Source organism: Vicugna pacos, chromosome 25 (assembly GCF_048564905.1).
Source record: "Vicugna pacos chromosome 25, VicPac4, whole genome shotgun sequence".
Classification (NCBI taxonomy): domain Eukaryota; kingdom Metazoa; phylum Chordata; class Mammalia; order Artiodactyla; family Camelidae; genus Vicugna; species Vicugna pacos.
This window is the reverse complement of record NC_133011.1, coordinates 2,219,121-2,239,950: the sequence shown is the minus strand read 5'-3', so window position 1 is coordinate 2,239,950 and position 20,830 is coordinate 2,219,121.

Here is a 20,830-nt window from a genome sequence, read left to right as displayed (position 1 = left end):
CTAGTTTTTTTTTCACCACTAGCTCTGCCTTACAAGAAAGGAATTCTTCAAGCTGAAATGAAGGTACACTAATAATATGAAAATATAGACTCTACTAGTAAAGCTAAATATAGTCAAATTCAGAATAGAATAATACTGCAGTGTTATGGTGTGTTAATTTCTTAACACTAGTGTAAAGGTTTAAAGAAGAGAATTATTAAAGATAATCAGACTACAAAAATTTGTTAATGAATACACATTATATAAAGGTAAATTCTAACATCAAAAACTTAAAATATGGGGGCAGTAAAAGGGTAGAGTTTTGTATGTGATTGAAGTTATTACCAGCTGAAAATATCTATATGTTATTATACATAGATATGTCATATTATAAGATATTTTACGTACGCCTCTAGGTGACCACAGAGCAAAAACCTATATAGTACATACAAAAAATACAAAGAAAAGAGAATCAAAGCACACCACTACAGGAAATTATTAACTTACAAAGAAAGGCAGCAAAAGAGAAAGAAAGGAACAGGGGACCTATAAAATAGCCAGAAAACAATTAATATAATGGCCTTAGTAAGTTCTTAACTATTAATTGTTACTTTAAATACAAATAGATTAAATTTTCCAATAAAAAGGGCACAGAGTGGATGAATGGATAAAAAAACAAGATCCAGCTATTTCCTGCGTACAAGATCAAAACTGTGATAAAGATACATGAGCATATTGAAGCCATTAAAGTATGCTGAGTCACTGAGGATGATTGAGACAAATGTCTTTTTCCTACCTCCTGCCTGCTTAACTTTTTCAAGCTTCTGAACTGCTAGCCTATAAGCTGCTGCTTTGTACTAGAACATTCTCTGCCCTAGATGGAAGGGAGCGTAGGACATAGGTTCAGTAACAACGTGGGTTCAGGAGAAAGATGCCCAGGTCTTACAACTAGCCCTACCGCTTACTAGCTCTGGGCCCTTAGAAAAGATCCTCATTCATCCTCTCAGGGAATGAGTCTCCTCATCTATGAAGTGAAGATGGTAATTGTAACTACCTAGTAGATTTATCAGAAGGAGTAGTTGTAATAACAACTAAAAGAACTTAAAATGGTACATTGTAAACACTTAATAAATATAGGCCATTATTATTCCAGCTGGATGCAAAAGAATTCTTTAATTTTTATAGTGTACTTAAAGCAAAGATGTGCCCGACTTCCTGCCTCCTACAGATTACAGGAGATTAATCTGCACAAAAGTTAACCTGCTACTGTATAACCACCCAGGTTTCAGATCGGTTAGTTCCCAAGGGCAGCTTCTGTGGCTGATGGGATTCTGAGATTAGAGTTTCTATGGCAAAGCCCCTTTCTACAGAATTGATGTTGATTTTGCTTCTTTCACAAATGTTACATCTGTGTATCCCAGGGAACTGTGGTTGTATTTATTTTGCAGAAACACAACAGATTCAGAGCTAAAGTATAGTAGTTGTTGGTAAGCAAGACGAGCTATGATTTTGTAGATTATCCAGTTTTACTCATTGCTAGGGAGGCGTCATGCACTATTGTGACTATCTACGTTCTCAACAGAAGTAAAACTAACCTGGGTATTATTTTTTAAATAACTTTTCTGCTCCAGTATCTCTATCTTTTAATTCTAAAAGTCTTATTATCTGACATGTCTCCGAGACATTGTTCAAATTATTTTTTAAATTCTCTTTGTTCTTCTGATTGGACAAATTTATATAGTTTATGGAATCTTTCTTCTATTATCTGCCATTAAGTCCAACCACTAATGGCAATGGATAAAGGGGAACAGTTCTCATCCATGCAATATAATATGCTTAAAAGTGAATCATAATATAAAAAGATACTTGGTATTGAAAAATGGAATATATCTGTTCATTATAAAATATAAATAAAATATCAGCTACTATATTTTCAAAAATGTCTTTTTGAAAAGAAAATTTCCATGAAGGCATAAACATATACAATTCTACAAGTTAAATCTAAAATTGCATGGATTATTTTCATTGTGATAAACCTAAGGATACTTACAGGCAATACACAGATGAGTTATCACTCATATATAAGGCAAAGCATCAGAATAATAAGATTACACAACTAGTAACAGGTAAAAATTACAGTGAAATATCTGTATTAGAGCACCAAATTTCGCAAACTTGTTAAAAAATACAATTTACCCCAGTTCATCAGAAACATTGTTAAAATATTGAAGGTCATTTGTGTCACTGAGTTTCTGAAGCTGGCTTCATTTAGCTGCTGGCTGGATCAATCTGGTCAGGGGGACAAATAAGCCTCTGCACCTTCAGCATCAGTCACAGATGAGCCGTGTTGACTTGCTTTTAAAGACATCATGGAAATGCCACAGGGAGCTCCCACCTCAGGCTAGAGTTAAGAGTCTTGAATTGCAATGGCAATTAGCCAAACACTGATTAGTTCAGTAAAACATTCTAGTTAATACGTGTGAATTAAATGTTTATTGGAATCAAAGAGTTAGCAGAGCTGCTGTCAACTTTTTGGCACAATGCTGACTAAGTCACTCTTTCCTCTCTGCATAGAAATTCACAGGGCAAAACTTCAGTGATTGATAGAACATAGTAGGAAGTGAATTGTTCCAGAATAGTTTTAGACAAAATCTGAAGGCTATTAAACATTTCTGTTGACTATCTCATATAAGGATTTGTACACACTTTTCTGCCAGAGGACACAGAACATAGATTCCAAAATCAACTTTTGATAATGGAGTGTTGCCATTAGGACTGTGTTTATTGGAAGGCCATGGCTGTAACTCTACAATCAGAAGCTGATGTCGTGAAATTGCTGTCCATCACTCACCAAGGGATGAAACAGACTTCAAGCTATTGCTTTCTTAAATTTAGCTAATGAACATTTATGACTTTAACAACTGTATTTCTAAGATAGTTGAAGAAAAAGACAGTGTGTTCATCTAATGTTCATTTTTTAGAAGCATATACACAGAACACGCTGGGAGCAAATATGCTAAGATACTGTGGGGAATAATTCTAAAGGGTGGCAATTATTATGTTGTTTTTTGTACTTTTATACTTTTAAATTTCCACTAGAAAAAAAATTCACTTAAAAAAAAAAAAAAGAAAAATTCCCTCATTTCAGCCATAAAAGCAGAGTGAAACAAGGTACGTACAGTGTCGCAGCCACCAGGAAGACATACTATGAACTAAATGGAGAAACTCTTTCCTCTTCCCTGTCTTCTGTCTTTTAACCTCCTTTGCTTTACTCTTTGCATCCATTCATGACTCAGAAGTAATTACTGAGCCTCTACTCTGTTCCAGACACTGTCCTAGGTTCTGGGATTTTTATGGTGAGAAACCAAAACATGGGCTCCTGTTCTGATGCCGACCGGTGGTGATGGCATTTGGACTAGTGGACAGACATTGACCTGTTATGACGCGCACTCCAAAACAAGGGGAGAACGAAGGTGTGATCCCTTCTGCGGAAACAGGGAACGCCGTGAGCAAGGGGATAAACCACAGTGCAGTCCACGGGAGGACGTAGGGGTCTAGCCAGAGTAGGAGGTAAGCTTCTCCGACCAGACTCAGGGCTGCTGGGAGCTGCCAGCTTTCGCACTTAGCGGGTTTGGGTTTGAAAGCCGTCATCAGGAAATGAGGTGATCTTTTATTCTGATTAGTGAGCGTAAATATCAGTGTGACATCCTCTCAGTTCTCCACGTCGCCTCTTTCAGTTTTGTTACTTAGAGTTTTCTTCTCTCTGGGTCTGCAAAAGTCCCTCACGTGAGCTAAGGGGGTGTTATTTGACCAACCCTCATCCCTCATCTAGGCACATGCTCAGCAGGTTTTCTTTAAATCCAAGAATATAAACTCTAAAACATAAAACAACTCTCTATAAAAAAAAAAGTAAAAAATAAAACAAGTCTCTATAAAAAAAATAGAAAATAAAGCAACTCTCTATAGCTTTATTTTTCCTATCCTGGAAATATCAGTGTATCTTTTTCTGAACTAAGATTTTTTTACTGTGTCTTTAGTGTGCGGACAAGAATACATAATAATTTATAAGAATTTAGAAGTTCAAAAATAAGGAAGGAGACACACATTGTAAAATGACTATAACTGAATAAAAAATGTTTAAAAAATAAGGAGGGAGAAGGGTTAGAGACAGCTGAGAAAGCCAAATCTTATTGTCTTTATTTAATAGGGATGAAATAAAGTAAATGAGAAGTTAAGTGAGTTTATAAAAATTATCTAATAAATTAGGGTCAGACATGGTATTCAAAACTAGGCTTTTTGGCTCCAAATCCTATGCTGCATAGAATATATACTATAATTCTATAATGTACCTAAATCAATGTTTAGAATTAGATTAATATTGTATTTTAGACTTAAGTAGATTTATTCAACAATGCATTTATTCCGATTTATCTCTGAGGTTACATTTTGACAAGATTTTACAATGTTCTTTTCCTTTATCTGATCATAGATTTTTAAGTTGTTCACTTAAAATTTTGTACTTGAAGTGCAGACACACATTTGACTCATAAGCAGGGTGAGTAACGCGTCTGAAGTAACATTAAGGAGCTAATCGCTGCTGCTGGGCGTCCCCAGATGGCTGGCTTATGTCAGACCAGAAGATGGCACAAGCGCTGCAGCAATGGCAAAGCCCCCGCAAGAGCCCCGGATGGCCGACCGCGCCGCGCTGTAGCCCAGCGTGTGCGCACTGGCGTTTTTGTTTTGTTTTGTTTTTATCTCGTGAAAGGAAGCACTCTTTTTCCTGTGAAAATTTCCTCTTCCTCTTAATTTACTTACTGACTATAGGAAAGTACAACACACAACACACACATTGAAATGAAAACCACTCAGATCTCACAATCCAGAAACAGCTATCACCCACACACTGCACACGTGGAGGGCCGGTGCGCGTGGTCAGAGGGCCAGGCTTAACGCCTGGGGGTCCAAGGCCTGTGCCTTCAGGGCCAGGGCTCCTGGGGTGAACCAGATTGTGTGACCAGAAAGGCGAGAGTCACACTGAAGACCTAAATCAACCCTGGAAGTGCAGATTCCATACACTGAGCGCTGGTGCGGTCAGGTTTCATGCTTGGAGACTGACAGGCCGCATGTGGAGTTCCCAGCTCCGTGTCAAGGAGACCAGGTTCCATCCTTGGTGAAAATATTCCACACGTGGAGTGACAGATTCCATAGCTGTAGGGCCGGTCCATGCCTGGAGACTGAGGTTCCATTCACGGAGTGCCGGGTTCCAGGCCCAGGAGGCCAGGCTCCACGTGTGGGAGTGATAGGGAAGGGGTTAGTTTAAGGGACCCGGGGCTGGTCAAGGGAAGAGGCACGACCACAAGCGGCGGTAACACGCAGCAAGTTTATTGTGCAGCATTTGCGCAGGGTTGCACGGGAGGGAAGTTCCTGGCAGCATGAGTCCTTTCAGAGGCTTATGGCCGGTGGGCTAGTGTCCAGAGGGGAAGGGGGTAAGAGAACCGCTGGGGTAGAGAGAGAAGTGGGAGCCTCTGTGTCTAGGCGGTGTCCCCTAGCAGCACGGTGGGAACCTGCGGGTCAGAGAACTCGGAGGGGCAGCAGCCGCTTGGAGTCTTACAACCGCAAGGCTCTGTCTTGTCCATTGGGTGATCTCCATTGTTCTGTCTTCCAGATCACGTATTCATTCTTCTGTAGTGTTTATGAATTTATTATTATTCGCATAGTATTCATTCTTTCTGTATCCTTTTGCTATTTATTGCTCTTAGCTGAGTTTTCATCCCAGCAAATAAATTTTCTGTTGGCTTTTCTTTATAGTTTATAATTCCTTGTTACAGGAATCTGTATTTCTATCAATAGCCTTTCTCAATTCCTGCAGCATTTTTATTACCTTTTTTATAAACTCAGAGTCTAGTAGCCTGGAGATGTCTGTTTCATTGTTTGTTCTTTCAGGGGATTTGTCTTGTTTTTTCTCATTGGCAGTGGTTTCTCTGATTCTTTATTTTACTTACATTTCTCCTATTCTATGACTTTAGGAAAAATAGTTGCCCACTGTGGTCTTGAAGGGCTGCTTTTATGTGGGAGCATCTCTGTGAAGCCTGTGTGCAGCTCATATTTTTGGTGCAAGGGCTGTTATTAGTGTGGATGCCTGCCACATATTTTCTCAGCGTGTGCTGGCCATTAACCCCCTGATGGGGGTGTAACTGGTGTTATGGTGACCAGAGCCTGCACTGGATGTTGAGAAAGTCCTCCTCTTTGCTCTGTGTCTGTCGCAGCCCTGTCAGAGGCAGAGTCTGCTCCTCTGTTGTTGGAGTGAAAGCCCCCAGATCTGGCTCTAAGCTGTGGCGTGGGTAGGCAGGACTCGAGGGTGCCTGCTGATGGGGGAGAAGCCAGAGTACTCCTCTCCAGGAGATATCCCCCCGGAAGTGCCCTGTGTGGCGTCCCCTGTCACCAGCTGTGTGTGCTCACAAAGTCTACTCCTGTTGGCACTGCTCTTGGCCCTGCCTCAACCGTGAGAATGCAGGCGGTTGGCCTCAGGTGCTGTGCTCACAAAGGTGCTGGTGTAGATCCACAGAAGTCCCGCCCTGGGACTTGCAGCAGTCACACACCTGGTCCTGCCACGGAGCTAAGGAACCAGCCCAGACCCTGGCCCCGCATCCACACACTGGAGCCCACAAAGCCCGCCCCTGCTGACCCTGGGCCCACTCCAGCCATGAGAGCACCAGTAATCCACTAGCATGCCCCGCGTGCACTGAGCTTACAGAGTCGCTGGGGACATAAACCCACCCAGGTCGCCCACTTGGCTGTACCTGGCTCAGATCTGCGCCCTGCCTCTGCCTGTGGGCAGCCGCAGGTGCCTGAGTGCTCCCAGAGCTCAGAGAGGCACCGTGGAGCCTGCTGCGAGTGCGCCAGGAATGAGGCTGCCGGGGCAGGGCTCCACCCCTCCCCGTGCCTGTGAGTTAGCAGTGGGGCTTCTCTAGGGGACCTGGGCTCTGTCCTGTGCACTCGCTCATTTGTAACAGACCACACTCCAGTCCCTTTGGGCTGCCTCCACGCAGTTTTCTCCTCGGGGCTGCTGGTTGAAGCCTGAGTGTCAGCACCAGCTCCCACACACAGCAGCCAGTGCGCATCCTGCGCTGGGCGGTGCAGCAAGTGGCCAGGACCTCGTATGCTGCTCTTTCTCCATCCTGCTGATCCAAGTTGGCTGCCGCGCTCTCCTCTGAGCTTCTGAATCTCCCCATCTGCCCACACTGATCTCCCAGCTGGTAAACAGGGTTCCTAGGGTGAAGGAACTTTTCCTCTTTCACTGCTTCCTCTCAGGGCCACAGGCCTTATCCTGATTCCTTTCCCTTTTTTTCTTTCCATCTTACCCAGTTACGTGCTGATCATTCTTGCAGCTTTGATTGTATGAGACCTGCCAGCTTCCAGGCGGTTTCTGTGAGAACTGTTCCATGTAGACGTATTTTTGAAGTGTTTGTGGGAGGAGGTGAGCTCTGCATTCTTTTTTCTGCCATCTTGATCTCCCCTCAGTGGCTTCTGAGAACTCGTCTCTGCCTCTTTGTCCGAAGAAGCTGCTTCTCCTGTTATCTTCCGATTTTTTTAAGCCAAACCGCTTTCTATAATTATCAAACCATCCTTTACCGGCATTAAATTCTCCAGCCTTAGATCTTTCACCTTCCTTTTGCTTTAAATTGGTATATAATGACTTGGCTTTATCTCAAATCATGAGTCTGCAGGTACATCTTTTATAGCAATCTGTACCCATGTAAAAGCTACATTTTCAATATGTGATTTAAAAAAAAGGCATTTCACAAAAAGTGCAAGATTTTCATGTCTGATGGCATAGCTTCAACAAAAGCCTCACAAGTTTATTTTTATTTTTTACAATGCCTTATGCTGTCATTTATCTTAAAATGGTGGGCAACCACAGCCACAGACCTCAATCTACAGTATAACTCAAGAAATTCCACTTTTTCATGTGATGTTATGACTTTACTCTGCTTCTTGAGAGCACTTCCAGCATCACATGTAGCCTTTTTTATGAGAACCATAGTGTTATTCAAGGTTTACGATATTGCACTAAACATGATGAAAAATATGTGAGAACTGAGAGAGACCACTTTTTAACTGTGATACGCAATTTATTGGAGAGACAAACTGCTCTTACGAAGATGACTAACATTACAGGGTGCTTTAAACAGATACTCACAACACTTGAGCTCACCACAATAGCAACAGGAGGTGGCTATGAAATTATTACAGTAATATAGCATGCACGAAAGTTAGTTTTCCATTTGTTTGCATCTTTCTGGACTGCAAATGGAGCCATGTATGGTCTGTAAGTGTTTCTGTGCATAAGCCTTGATAAATTTTAACTTTTTATACTAGATTTGTGTATATTTTGCAGTAGTAAATAATGAAATAGATTAGTATCTACATATATTTTATGCATTCATGACATACCTTTTTCTCAAGGTTTTCAATATTTCTAGGCTATGTCATTTGTCTGTGAGTTTTTTCAAGTTGTCACAAATCTTCAAAATTTTTCCAATATATTTATTGAAAAAAAATCTGTATATATGAAGACCTGCACAGTTCAGCCATGCTATTCAAAGGTCAACTGCATACATTTCCCCTTAAACATGCCATGCCATACAATATCATATTATACCATACCATACCAAGGGCAGGAGTAATATTTAATTTACATTTGTGTAGTCCTTGGGCACTGCATGGTTTTTGATGAAAGAAAAAAAATATGATCTGCCACTATGTTGGACATTTGTACACTTTTAAAAAAACTGAAGTATAGTTGATTTGCAATATTGTATTATTTTCTGCTGTATAGCAATGTGATTCACTTATATACTTATTTCGGATTATTTTTTATTATAGATTATTACTAGATATTGAATACAGTTCCCTGTGTTATACAGTAAGTCCTTGTTCTTTATCAATTTATATATAGTAGTTTGTATCTGCTAATCCCAAACTCCAAATTTATCCCTCCCTCCCCCTTCCCCCTCTGGTAACCATAAGTTTGTTTTCTATGTCTGTGAGTCTGTTTCTGTTTTGCAAACAAATGCATTTGTGTCATTTTCTTACATTGCACATATAAGTGATACCATATGATAGTTGTCTTTCTCTGTTTGACTTACTTCACCTACTTTGATAATCTCTAGGTTCATCCATGTTTCTGCAACTTGTAATATTTCATTATTTTTTACGGTCGACATTGCATATATATGCCACATTTTATCTATTCATCTGTCAATGGACACTTAGGTTGCTTCCATTTCTTGGCTATTGTAAATAGAGCTGCCATGAATATTGGGGTGTATGTGTCTTTTCAAATTAGAATTCTAACTTTTTATGAAAATATGCCTGGGAGTGGAATTGCTGGATCATATGGTAGCTCTATTTTTAGTTTTTAAAGGAAACTCCATACCGTTTTCCACAGTGCCTGCACCAAATCACAAATCACATTCCTACCAGCAGTGTAGTTGGGTTCCCTTTTCTCCACATCCCCTCCAGCATTTACTATTCGTAGACTTTTTGATGATGGCTATTCTAAGCAGTGTTAGGTTGTACATCTCACTGTAGTTTCGATTTGCATTTGTCTAATAATTAGCAATGCTGAACATCTTTTCACCTGCCTGTTGGCTCTTTATATGTCTTCTTTGGAGAAATGTCCGATTAGGTGCTCTGGTCATTTCTTAATTGGATTCTTTATTTTTTTTTCTTTTTTGTTATTCAGCTGTATGAGCTGTTTGTATAGTTTGGATGTTATTAAACCACTGTTGGTCGCATTGTTTACAAATATTTTTTTCCAAGTTCATAGGTTGTCTTTTTGTTTTGTTTATGGTTTTCTTTGCTATGCAGAAGCTTTTAAGTTTTATTAGATTTCATTTGTTTATTTTTGCTTTTATTTCTATTGCCTTGGGAGACTGATCTAAGAAAATACTGCTACAATTTATGTCAGAGAATGTTTTGCCAATATTCTCTTCTAGGAGTTTTATGATGTCATTTCTTACATTTAAGTCCTTAAGCCATTTTGAGTTTATTTTTGTATATGGTGTGTGGGAGTGTTCTAAATTCACTGATTTACATGAGGCTGTCCAGGTTCCCCATCACCACTTGCTGAAGAGACTGTCTTTTCTCCGTTGTCTATTCTTGCCTCCTTTGTTGAACAGTAATTGACTGTAGGTGTGTAGGCTTCTTTCTGGGCTCTCTACTGTGTTAATTTGACCCTACATGTCCATTTTTGTACCAATACCACATTATTTTGATTACTGCAGCTTTGTAGTATTGTCTGAAGTCTGGGAGGTTTGTGACTCTAGCTTCATTCTTTTTCCTCAGGATTGCTTTGGAAATTCTGGATCTTTTGTGGTTCCATATAAATTTTAGGATTATTTGTTCTAGTTCAGTGGAAAGTGTCATTGGTAATTTGAAAGGAAATTTAATCTACGTTAAATCTGTAGGTTGCTTTGGATAGCATGGCCATTTCAACAATATTAGTTCTTCCAACCCCAGGGAAGAGATATCTTTCCATTTCTTTGAATCACCTTCAGTTTCCATTATCAATGTTTTCTAGTTCTCAGCACATAAGTCTTTCACCTCCTTTGTCAAGTTTATTCCTGAGTATTTTAATTTTTTATGCAATTTTAAAATGGATTTTTTAACTCTTTCTGATATTTCCTTGTTATTGTAAAGAAATGAAGCAGATATTTGTGTGTTAATCGTGTATCCTGCTATTCTGCTGAATTCATTTATTAGTTCTAATAGTTTTCATGTGGAGTATTTAGGGTTTTCTATATAGAGTATCAGTATCATTTTCTATATAGAATATCACCTGACTATAGTGACAGTTTTATCACTTCCCTTCCAATGTGGATATCTTTTCTTTTTCTTGTTTGATTGCTGTGGCCAGGACTTCCAGTACAATGGTGAATAGATGTGGTCACCCATACACTTTTGAAAGCATTAGAGAAGTATTCAGGAACATCAAAAATTTTCTTCAATCTGTGGACTCGTTTTCAATCAGAAAAAGAATGCAGTTATAATGGGACAAAACTCTCTAGGGATTCACCGTGCACTCTGACCAGTTGTTCTTGGCCTTTCCCTCAGACTTCTTTTTCTACCATTACCTAATGGTAATGGTACCTTTCCTATTGATGAACCCGGTGCTCCATCCTTAATCTCAATTTCTTTTCTCTCTCTGCTCTCTCCCCACTCAAGCTCATCTGGTTTTTCATGATCAAAATTCTAGTGATTCCTCTTTCCCTGGTCTGGATCACCTTTCTGAGCCTCAGGCCTGTATATCTTATTGCCCACTCCAGGGCTCCACTTGAACGCACCACACATGTCACAAATAAAACACATTCAGATGTTAATAAAGCAAACCCTCTTGTAGTTGCCAAGGTGGCTAGTGAACTGTATCATTCCTGACTGTAATCCAGGAGGCGTTCTATCTCTAGATTAATCTCTGTCACTTGTAATATCCAATCAATCATTATGTCTTATTGATTAGATTCCTAAATATTCTTAGATTTGTCTCTTTTTTTATACCCACCATGATGATTTTAATCCAGACACTCACAATTTCTTTCCTGGACTTTTGCAACGGTCTCTTTACCATTCTATTTACCTTCAGGGTTAACATTGTAATTCATCCTCCACACTGCTTCAAGAGTAGTCTTCTAAAGCACAACTTTGATTTTGTCACCATCTGGCTTTAAATTCTTGAATGGATCACTGGTTATAAGGTGGCATCCAAATGGGTTTTCTCCTTTTGCTTTGTCCCCTGTTTCTTTACAATTTGCATTTCTTCCTGTAATTCTAATTATGTGCAGATCTCTATTCTTTCTTATGTCTTCATTCCTGTGTGTGCACTAGTCTACCTTCGGTCCTCCCCGAGACACTTGAGAAATATTACTCATACATCAAGGCTCTGTTATCTTTCTGTGGAGCAATAACTAGGCCTGTTCCCTTTCTCCTCACCCTTTATGTAGTTCTACTATAATCTTACACTAGCATAAGTTTACTTGTCTTTTACCCCACTGAACCAGGGGTATTTGGCCTCAGATGCTTCCTGGCACAGAACATCTGCTGAATAAATATCTCAAAATAATTAATATGATTGTTTGCCCAGTCCATTTGGGCAATGTACCTTCTGTACCATGTTTAATGTATCTCATCACTCTTGAACAAAAATAAATCGGTCTCATTCCGCTTTATACATTCATCAAAGGAGCTTCTGAATAAGGACCCAGAGCAAAATTTTTTTCTCAGATACAATTACCGAAAACAGCTATGCACCTCCTAAAATTCATTTGTTTGTGAATTTACAAACAATTGCTTATAATACTGTGAATCTGGAAACCATTTGTATTTCCCTCTTTGCTTCATTACTAAGAGAAATTCATAGCCAAACGTGTGGATGGATCATTTCTAAAACTTATACAGAAACTTATGAAAGGGTTTTTGTGTATAAATCTTGGCTCTTGTTTCATTTTCTAACATTACCTTCTCTTTTAACAGATGTTCTCATAATTTTATCTTTTCTATATTTATATGATTTTGTAACAGATACTAACTTTTAAAAGGTATAAAATTAATAAATAATATTGAGCTATTTCTCCCATATCAAAATGCCCCATTTTTGATATTTAAGCCTCCTTATGCTAATTCTGCCAAGCAGAAGGTTGTCCTGGTGAATCCCACGTTTTAGATTGGGACCCCCAAGGGCTCACCTCGGGAGTTAGGGTGAGCAGAAATAGCCCAGCTCTCATAAGGACTGAAGCTCAGCTTGAATCATTTCAATCCCTGATTGGATTAAGGGGATCTGGTATTGCTTTTGGGCCGAGCTATTTGCCAGAAACGAATATAAATCTCATTTGAAATGAAAATAACTACCTTAGGCATCAAAATACCTCTATAATTTTTTAAATACAACGACTGACACTGAATTTAAAAGATCAGGCACATAGAAACAAACGTAAGGTACATGATTGAAACCAAAGAAAACAATCGTCAACATAACAGATTCACAGACCATCCAGATGGTGAAATTTCAGGCACAGACACAGAATGTTTAAAGTACAAATAATACCAGTGTTTGATGGGGTTTATATCATATGTAAGGGTAAAATGTATGGCAATAATAGCACACCGTATAGCAAGGGTATAAATCAAAGTATTATTTAGAAGGTTCTTACCTTATAGGGAAATATTGTAATATTCATTTAAAACAGAGTGTTGTAAATTAAAAACTCATATTGAAATAACTGGAAAAACTACTAAAAGTTAAAGAGCTATAGGTAAAAATTCAAAGGAGGAGGAAAAATGGAACACTTAAACATTTGTTCATCAAAAAGAAGACAAGCTGGGAATTAAAGAATATCAAAGCAGCAGAAATAGAAAACAGTAAGCAAGACAATTTTGTTAAACCCAACCAAACTGGTAAACATATTAAAGGTAAATTGACTAGATAGATAGTCCAGTCAAAAAGCAGAGATAAATTAGGGCAGGGGCAAAGACATCCAGGAAATACTTTATGAATGGCAGAATTCTGGTTTCGTATGAAATAAATTCAATATTGTAGAGGGCAAAGTTTCAAGAATCAGTAGACATTAAAAAGCTGATAGTCGTGCTGCTGTTTTAATATAGTCAAAGGGACAAGCATTGTAGATGTAGTATATTTCATAACTTTAGTTTTCAATCTTTTAAAAAATGTGAATTTTCATTATGAATAATGTTTATGTTTTGAAGTATTTCAAACTGCTTAGCATATATAAAGTAGGGAAGTTGTAAACTTTGTTCCAGTTATATTTTCCAACTTTTAATCAGGTGGCAGAAAGTTCACTTATGTATAGAAAACCATGCTTTCAGAAGCAGGTTCTGGGATCTGACTAAGGCCCAGAATGCTATAAGATAGACCGTAACCTAAGGGTTAAAAGCAGCACCATTGCCAGGCAGTCTCAGACCCCTGAGATGTAGCTCTCCCGTCTGCAGGAGTCCCAAATCCAGGAGGCTTACACCCCATGGAGAGGGTGGAGCCATAGCATGAGGGTAAGGACTTCAGGTAAGAAGTAACAGAAATTTGGCCTCTCAGTGGATCAGGGACTTTGCTGTCCTCTTAAGGAGGATAATGGAGATGTGAATGTCAATTCATTTACAATGGCATGTGTCAGTATCACTCTGAATTTTTTAAAAAGAGATCCATTAGTCATTGTTCTGCTTAGCTATCTGAGTTTCAGTGTAATGCAAAAACTAAGACTGGTATCTTTGGTCTTAGATATCTGAGCTCAGATACTGATTAAATATGTGTGACAAATTGTATTTCTCAAAGATAGCTATAATAGTAACTCCCATCCTATGTTTTGTAAAAATTTCAACAAGAGGCAGAGTCTGATTCTCCAGTTCCTGAATCTGGGCAGGTCCTGTGACTGCTCTGACCGGTAGAGTGAGGTAGAAATGATGCTCTGTCAGTTTCAGTCATGTCTCTTAACTGGCTGAGCATCCCCGCTTCCTGTCTTTTGGAAGCCAGCTTTCATTTAAGGAATGCAAATACTCTGAGACCACCATGCTGTGAGAAACCTAAGCCATGTAGACAGGCCACGGAGGAAGAGAGACCATGTGGAGACCAGGTCAAGGAGACTAGGGTGCCAGACATGTATGAAGAAACCCTCTTGAAAGTGGCCCCTCCAGTACCAGCTGCCCTAGCTGATACCACATGAATCAAAGAAAAAACATCCAGCCAGACTCTTCCTGAATTCCTGACCTCAAAAACATGAGCACAAAAAGACGATTGTTTCAAGTACAAAGTTTAGAGACGGTTTGTTATGCAGCAAAAGGTTATCAAAACTATGTGTGATCTTGGGTGAGCTGTTAAGTCTTCTGAACTGCAACCCTGTGGTCAAGTCAACATGAATTCTAACTTCACAGTCATCACCAACATTATCATCATCTTAGCTCTTGAAAGGTGGAAAACAATTTTTAGAGTACTGTTTGTAAATGTACTTTCATGGTTATAGTTGCTGGGGGTTAGAATTTTGTATTGAAATCCTTATTCTGTAAATTACCAGTCGTGACATCAGGCAAGTCACAGAATTTCTCTGACTCAATATACTTGCCTGATTTTACGTAAGGATTTTAATAAGGAGACTATGGCGTCTACTTACTGGATTGTGATGAGGGTGTTTATTTATTTAGTGGTAGTAACACTGAAAGTGAGATTGACTCGCTGAACAGATTTTTAAGCACACAGAACATCATGGTGGACTGCAGGTACAGTGTTGTGCAGGAGACCTCCAGAGCTCACTGGGAGCGGGGCACTACCAATCAAAGGGCAGAAAGCTAAGCATGACGGTAGTTTAAGGACGTAATAAATCGTATTAAATCATGTCTTGCCATCTTAAACATTTCTAGCTTGGGAGTGCCTGTCCCTCCCTAGGCTTGCCGATGCTTAGAGATAGCAAAGGACTTAGTGAGGAGCATGCCTCTCATATGCAAACTCACCAGTCCAGTCCGGAGCCACACCTCTTCCATCAGGCCCATACTCTCCAGGGGGCAGTATTCCTCTGCCTTGATTATACCAGGACCAGGTACCAGACGACGAAGGGCCACCCTGTAGCTTAGAGCCTGCTGAGATCATTAAAGCTAGCAAATCCTGAACTGTTCACACTGCCCTGGTTTGCATTTCCCGCAGCAACCCCAGTAAAAGCACTGGCCTAAACCTACCACTCCTGCTTCTGCTTCCTGATCTCCAGACCTGCTTTCCTCCTGCGGCCCTGCTCGGTGAACTGTGCCTCTGGTTTCCAGGGGGACTCTGGATGATGTTAAGCTTTTCTTCAACGACATCGATCTCTCCATGTGGTCATTCAGTCAACTTTATAAATTAAGAGCCAGGAACAAAACATACATGTCAGATACTCAACACAGTACTTGATACGTTACCAACAGTTATTTCAATTAGAGATATAATTTATGAAATAACTTCATAAAATTTCAAACACACTCGTTTGAAATTCACTTGTTTTCAAAATAATAGCTGAACTTATGTTGAAATCAGTTTTGCATTTTTCTATGATCAGTTTTCTTTAGATGCATTTCAGGTAGAATTGTAAACTGTGAATTGATATCTTGACCCCTAAAATACTGAGTATTCAAATGTCCTTTGTGCTCATATATTGCTGTACAGTTTTAAAATGGTCTCAATCAAATTACCTCAGTTTGACCTAACAATTCTCCAGTGATATGTTAGGGCAATATTACTCACCCAATTTACAGATGACAAAACTAAGCCAAAAAGTCTTATAACTAGAGTGTGAGAGGACGAATTAGCATGTTCTCATTCTGCTTCTTCACCATTACTCATTAGAGGAATGAGAACTTTCTTCCCTCTTCTACCCACACGAATTCTACCTACTCTATGTCCACTTCAGATATTATCTCATTACCGTATTCTCCTGTGATGGTCCCCAATTTAGAAGAGATCTTCCAAAGACAAATGAATATATGTATATATTTCTGTGACAGAATACAGACTCGTGGTTGCCAGGGGGGAGATGGTGGGAAGGGATAAACTGGGAGTTTGAGATTTGCGGATACTGACTGGTATGTATAAAATAGATAAACAAGTTTATACTGTAGAGCACAGGGAAATATACTCAAGATCTTGTAGTACCTCACAGTGAAAAAGAATAAGAAAATAAATAAATATATATATATATATATATATATATATATATTCATGTATGACTGAAGCATTGTGCTGTACACCAGAAACTGACACATTGTAAACTGACTATACCTCAATAAAAAAAAAAAAAGAAGAGATTTTCCTTCTGAACTTATATACTTTGTTTGTTACTTATGCTTATACCCCTCACAGCGTTCAACATTGTATGGTAGGTACACATCTGTGTTGATAAATGCTTGGGGGACGTGCAGGAGTGAAAGAAACAAGACTCCTCTCCCACTAAGGCCGTGAACTCTGTGGAGGCGAGAGCCGTGGGAGCTTCTTTCCCTGCTTTTCGGTTAACATCTAGCACGAGGTAAGTATCCACCGAATACATGTACTGAAAGAGTAAATGAAGGAGTGACTGTGCAATGAATGGAGCACAGGATTTAAATTCTAACCATAAAAATGTCAAAAGTAAGTTCCAAGGAAGAAGTGGTCCAGAAACGTGTGTATAAAATTCTGAGAGATCTCTCAATATGAGTCAGTGGTCTGAGTTGAAGAACGAAAGCCGGGCCTGGACGGGGTTAGCCAGCTAGAGTGTCAGTGAAGGTGCGGGGCATCTCTGGGAGTTGCCGGGGTTGAAAACTGCTGGGATCAAGAAGTAAGCAAAGTGGTGGTATAAATAAACATGATACCTAACACAATGCGGGGGGGAGGGGGTCAGTATCCAGAACCAGGACCATGAAGAGGATTTAGTTCAGAGGTTAGAGTGATATTCAAAGGAGCAAACCCACTTTAACCCAAACCCTCCCATAAACTGTTACAATCATGTTCTAACTATATAATGTATGGCTTAGGGTGGTGAGGACCCTAAATTCCTTTTTATTTTCAACCATGTCTTGCTCTAATTAGAATCTAAACTATTATTTACATGAATGAATGAATGAATGAATGAATGAATAAATAATGGAAAGAAACTTGATTTGGGGATAACTATAATTGTTTTAAAAAAAAAAAGAACCTTGGCAGGATTAATCAGAGGATAAGGGCTATGAAACACTAAAGTACAAAAAAGAATTTATGAGCTGCATGTCTGTGATGCCACCTGCAATAAAGTAACATCTATATAGATGACTTTTTAGAAGCAGAGAAAGAAATTAGCCTCCAGTGGAGAAATTGGATATGCGGTTCTATATGAAAATTTATGATGAATTTTAAATCTGTCTGAATTCAAGCAATAGTTGTACACATAGGGATTCAAACTAAGGAAATAGTTTCATGAAGGTGGATACTAATGGCAGCATTTTTATAATTAAAGTAATTGAATAATCTAAATACTCAAAAATAGAGATTTGTTACCTAAATTATAATATATGCAAAAAATTAAATGTGATGCAGCAAAATAATTATATTATGCAAATATATTTAAGAGTTGGTCATTATTTATGTTTGAGTGATAAAATGGTTACAATATTATATTATCTATGTATTGTAGTCAATGGTTATCTCTGATTCATAGATTCATGAATAGTGGGGTTTTTGTTCTTTTTTGAATCCACATTTTCTAATCCTTCTACCATGAACAAATAGTACTTAAAGTTTAAAAAAACAATAGTTCAGATTGGGTTATGCTGCAGGATTCAAGATGAGATATGCGTTTTGTTTCTATGATTCATAAAGTAAAGCAATATTAAAAATTAGCCTTTAAAGATGATGGAAAAACACAAACTAATTTGGGTTAAATATTTGATGATCCAAATGCAAAGCTCCCTAGCATTACATTGTTAGGACTTGAGTTAGAAATGAAATTTTATTTGATGACTATGACTGTTTTTCTCTAGCCATGTATTTTTGATACTTGAAGGAAATATATCAGAAATAAATGTATGGTGTGGAGGAAAGTCATACAAAAAGGAATATAGAACACTTAAATCCTTACAAGAAAGTAAACATATTTCTGCTCAAGGCTCAGGAATGCTATTAGCGACACTGTATACAGGCGTTGGAATCAGCATTTTATCAGTGTGCACTTGAGCTCAATATTGTATAAACATTGCCTTATTTAATTCTTACAACAACTTTACAGGTGAATATTTTCCCTTCTACTTCCTGGAAGAGGAGAATAAAGCCCAGAGAGATTACTTAACCTGGGAAAGGTCACATGGACTGTGAGTGGCAAAATCAACCAGGAGACCTGTATCTGTCTGGTTCCAAGCATTCTGAGCATTTGCTATGTCTCCACATGTAACTGATTGTCTCCTTGGAACACTGTTACAATGGGTTTCACATTCCAGAACAAGAGATATGACTTTTAAATAAATAGCCCAAAACATCACTAATTAACTGTAAGTTAGATAGCAGTATATTGTATCATATAAAGCTCTGTTTTTTTATATGGAACCCACTGTTAATTTGAATATAATTTTATTTAAATAATATGACCCCAAGTCACATCTTTTCTTAATATACTCAAATTTATGATATTTTATTACATTATACGAAGTGTTTATTTTTGCTCTGTTCACAGGCTACACTAGCAAAGATGCAATATTAAAAATTAAGAACATAAGAAAGGCTGCAGAATTCAGATTTTATTTCTCTGCTTCTGTCAAATTTAACTTTTTAAATTAAAACCACAAGCTAAAACATGATATTCAGAAATAACCTTTTTTTTCTCCTGCATTTCCTCTGAAACAGCAAAATGTTTGGTTTCATTACAACATAAACTATATATCCTATTTTATAGTTAGAAACTACAATGACATAGTCTCGTCAATGTCTTGTAAAATGACAATGTCGTATATTCCCTGTTATATATATATATAATTAAAATCACCTACAAAACATCTTGTAAACATCTTCATCAGTGGGAGATAAAATCCGGTAAATATACTCGGGGTACATGTGCATGGTTGTAGCATTTGCAGAATCTGAACTTCTGTCTCGGCAGGTAGAATTTTGTCCACGGCTACAGCAGCAACACAGGAAGAAGGACCTGCTCACACTCAGGGTACAGTCAAAAAGAATCGGTGTTCTTGTGTTTCTCGCTGCATGATCAGGTGATCACCTACATCACTGTCACGTGCACTATTGACAAAGTGTATACTAAGGAATCATACCCCAGACTGTCACCCATACAAGCCCCTGAGAGCTAAAGAATCTTGGCCTTGACTTATCTCTGTGTTTGTTTGAAAAGCACCTTTGGTATTTGGCAGAGATGCTTTCCAGCTGTACTTTAAGAGATTTGCAGTGACTAGCCACCCCCAGCCAGCTCCGACTTGACCACAGGAACTCACCTGTGCAGATGAGACCTGGAGGTGTCCTAAGGTTACCTTTGCTTCGTTACCATGCTAAGATCTTCACCCAAGGCAGAGAGATTTGTACTCTGCTGAGCGCAACTCCTGCCTTGTGCAAAGCATGGAAGATGACTGTGCATGCCCCAGCTGCCCCCGCTGCTGCCCTTGCTGCTGCCCTCGCTGCTGCCCCCGGAAATCTCCACATTTTTCCTAGAGCCCTAATGACATGTCTACTACCTACCGCTTAAAATTCCATTACTCTCTTCCCTTCAGGGAGAAGATGCTTCTGGAGCACGGGCTCGCCCTTCTCCATTCCTTGATCAATGGATAAAGTTTCTGCTCTGCTATACTGAACCTGGTTTCATTTGAATGGCATTTGTGACTCAGGGCAAAGAACCCGTTGAGGGGGTCACTGACCCACTGGGGTTGGGGAATAGAACTGAATCTCTGAGGCCCACAAAGCTGACACTTTCAAAAGCCAAAAATCATTGTTAGGTCTCTAACATGTAACAGTGCTGCTCTGAGAACCGCATTCTTTCCAAAGATGCCAAGCAGAAAGTTCTGTCCATGACTGCAATAAACTTCATGATCAGAACTCCCAAGAAACTTATATTTCAATGTTTTGGACTTTGAAGAAAGGATATCCAATATTGAAATTCACTTCTTGTTTAGTTAACAAAAAACTCTTTCTTAGAACATAAAATATTTCTTATCTCAAAAAAGTAACCAAGAAAGGCCAAGATACAGCCAATAACTCCCTATTCTACTGTTTCCTAAATCAACTCAATTGGTCTCCTAACGTGTGCTAAAAGCCAGTGTTCCTTCTGACAAACCAAATGCCAAATTAGCATGCACACTGCACAGTGACACAGGGTGGAAT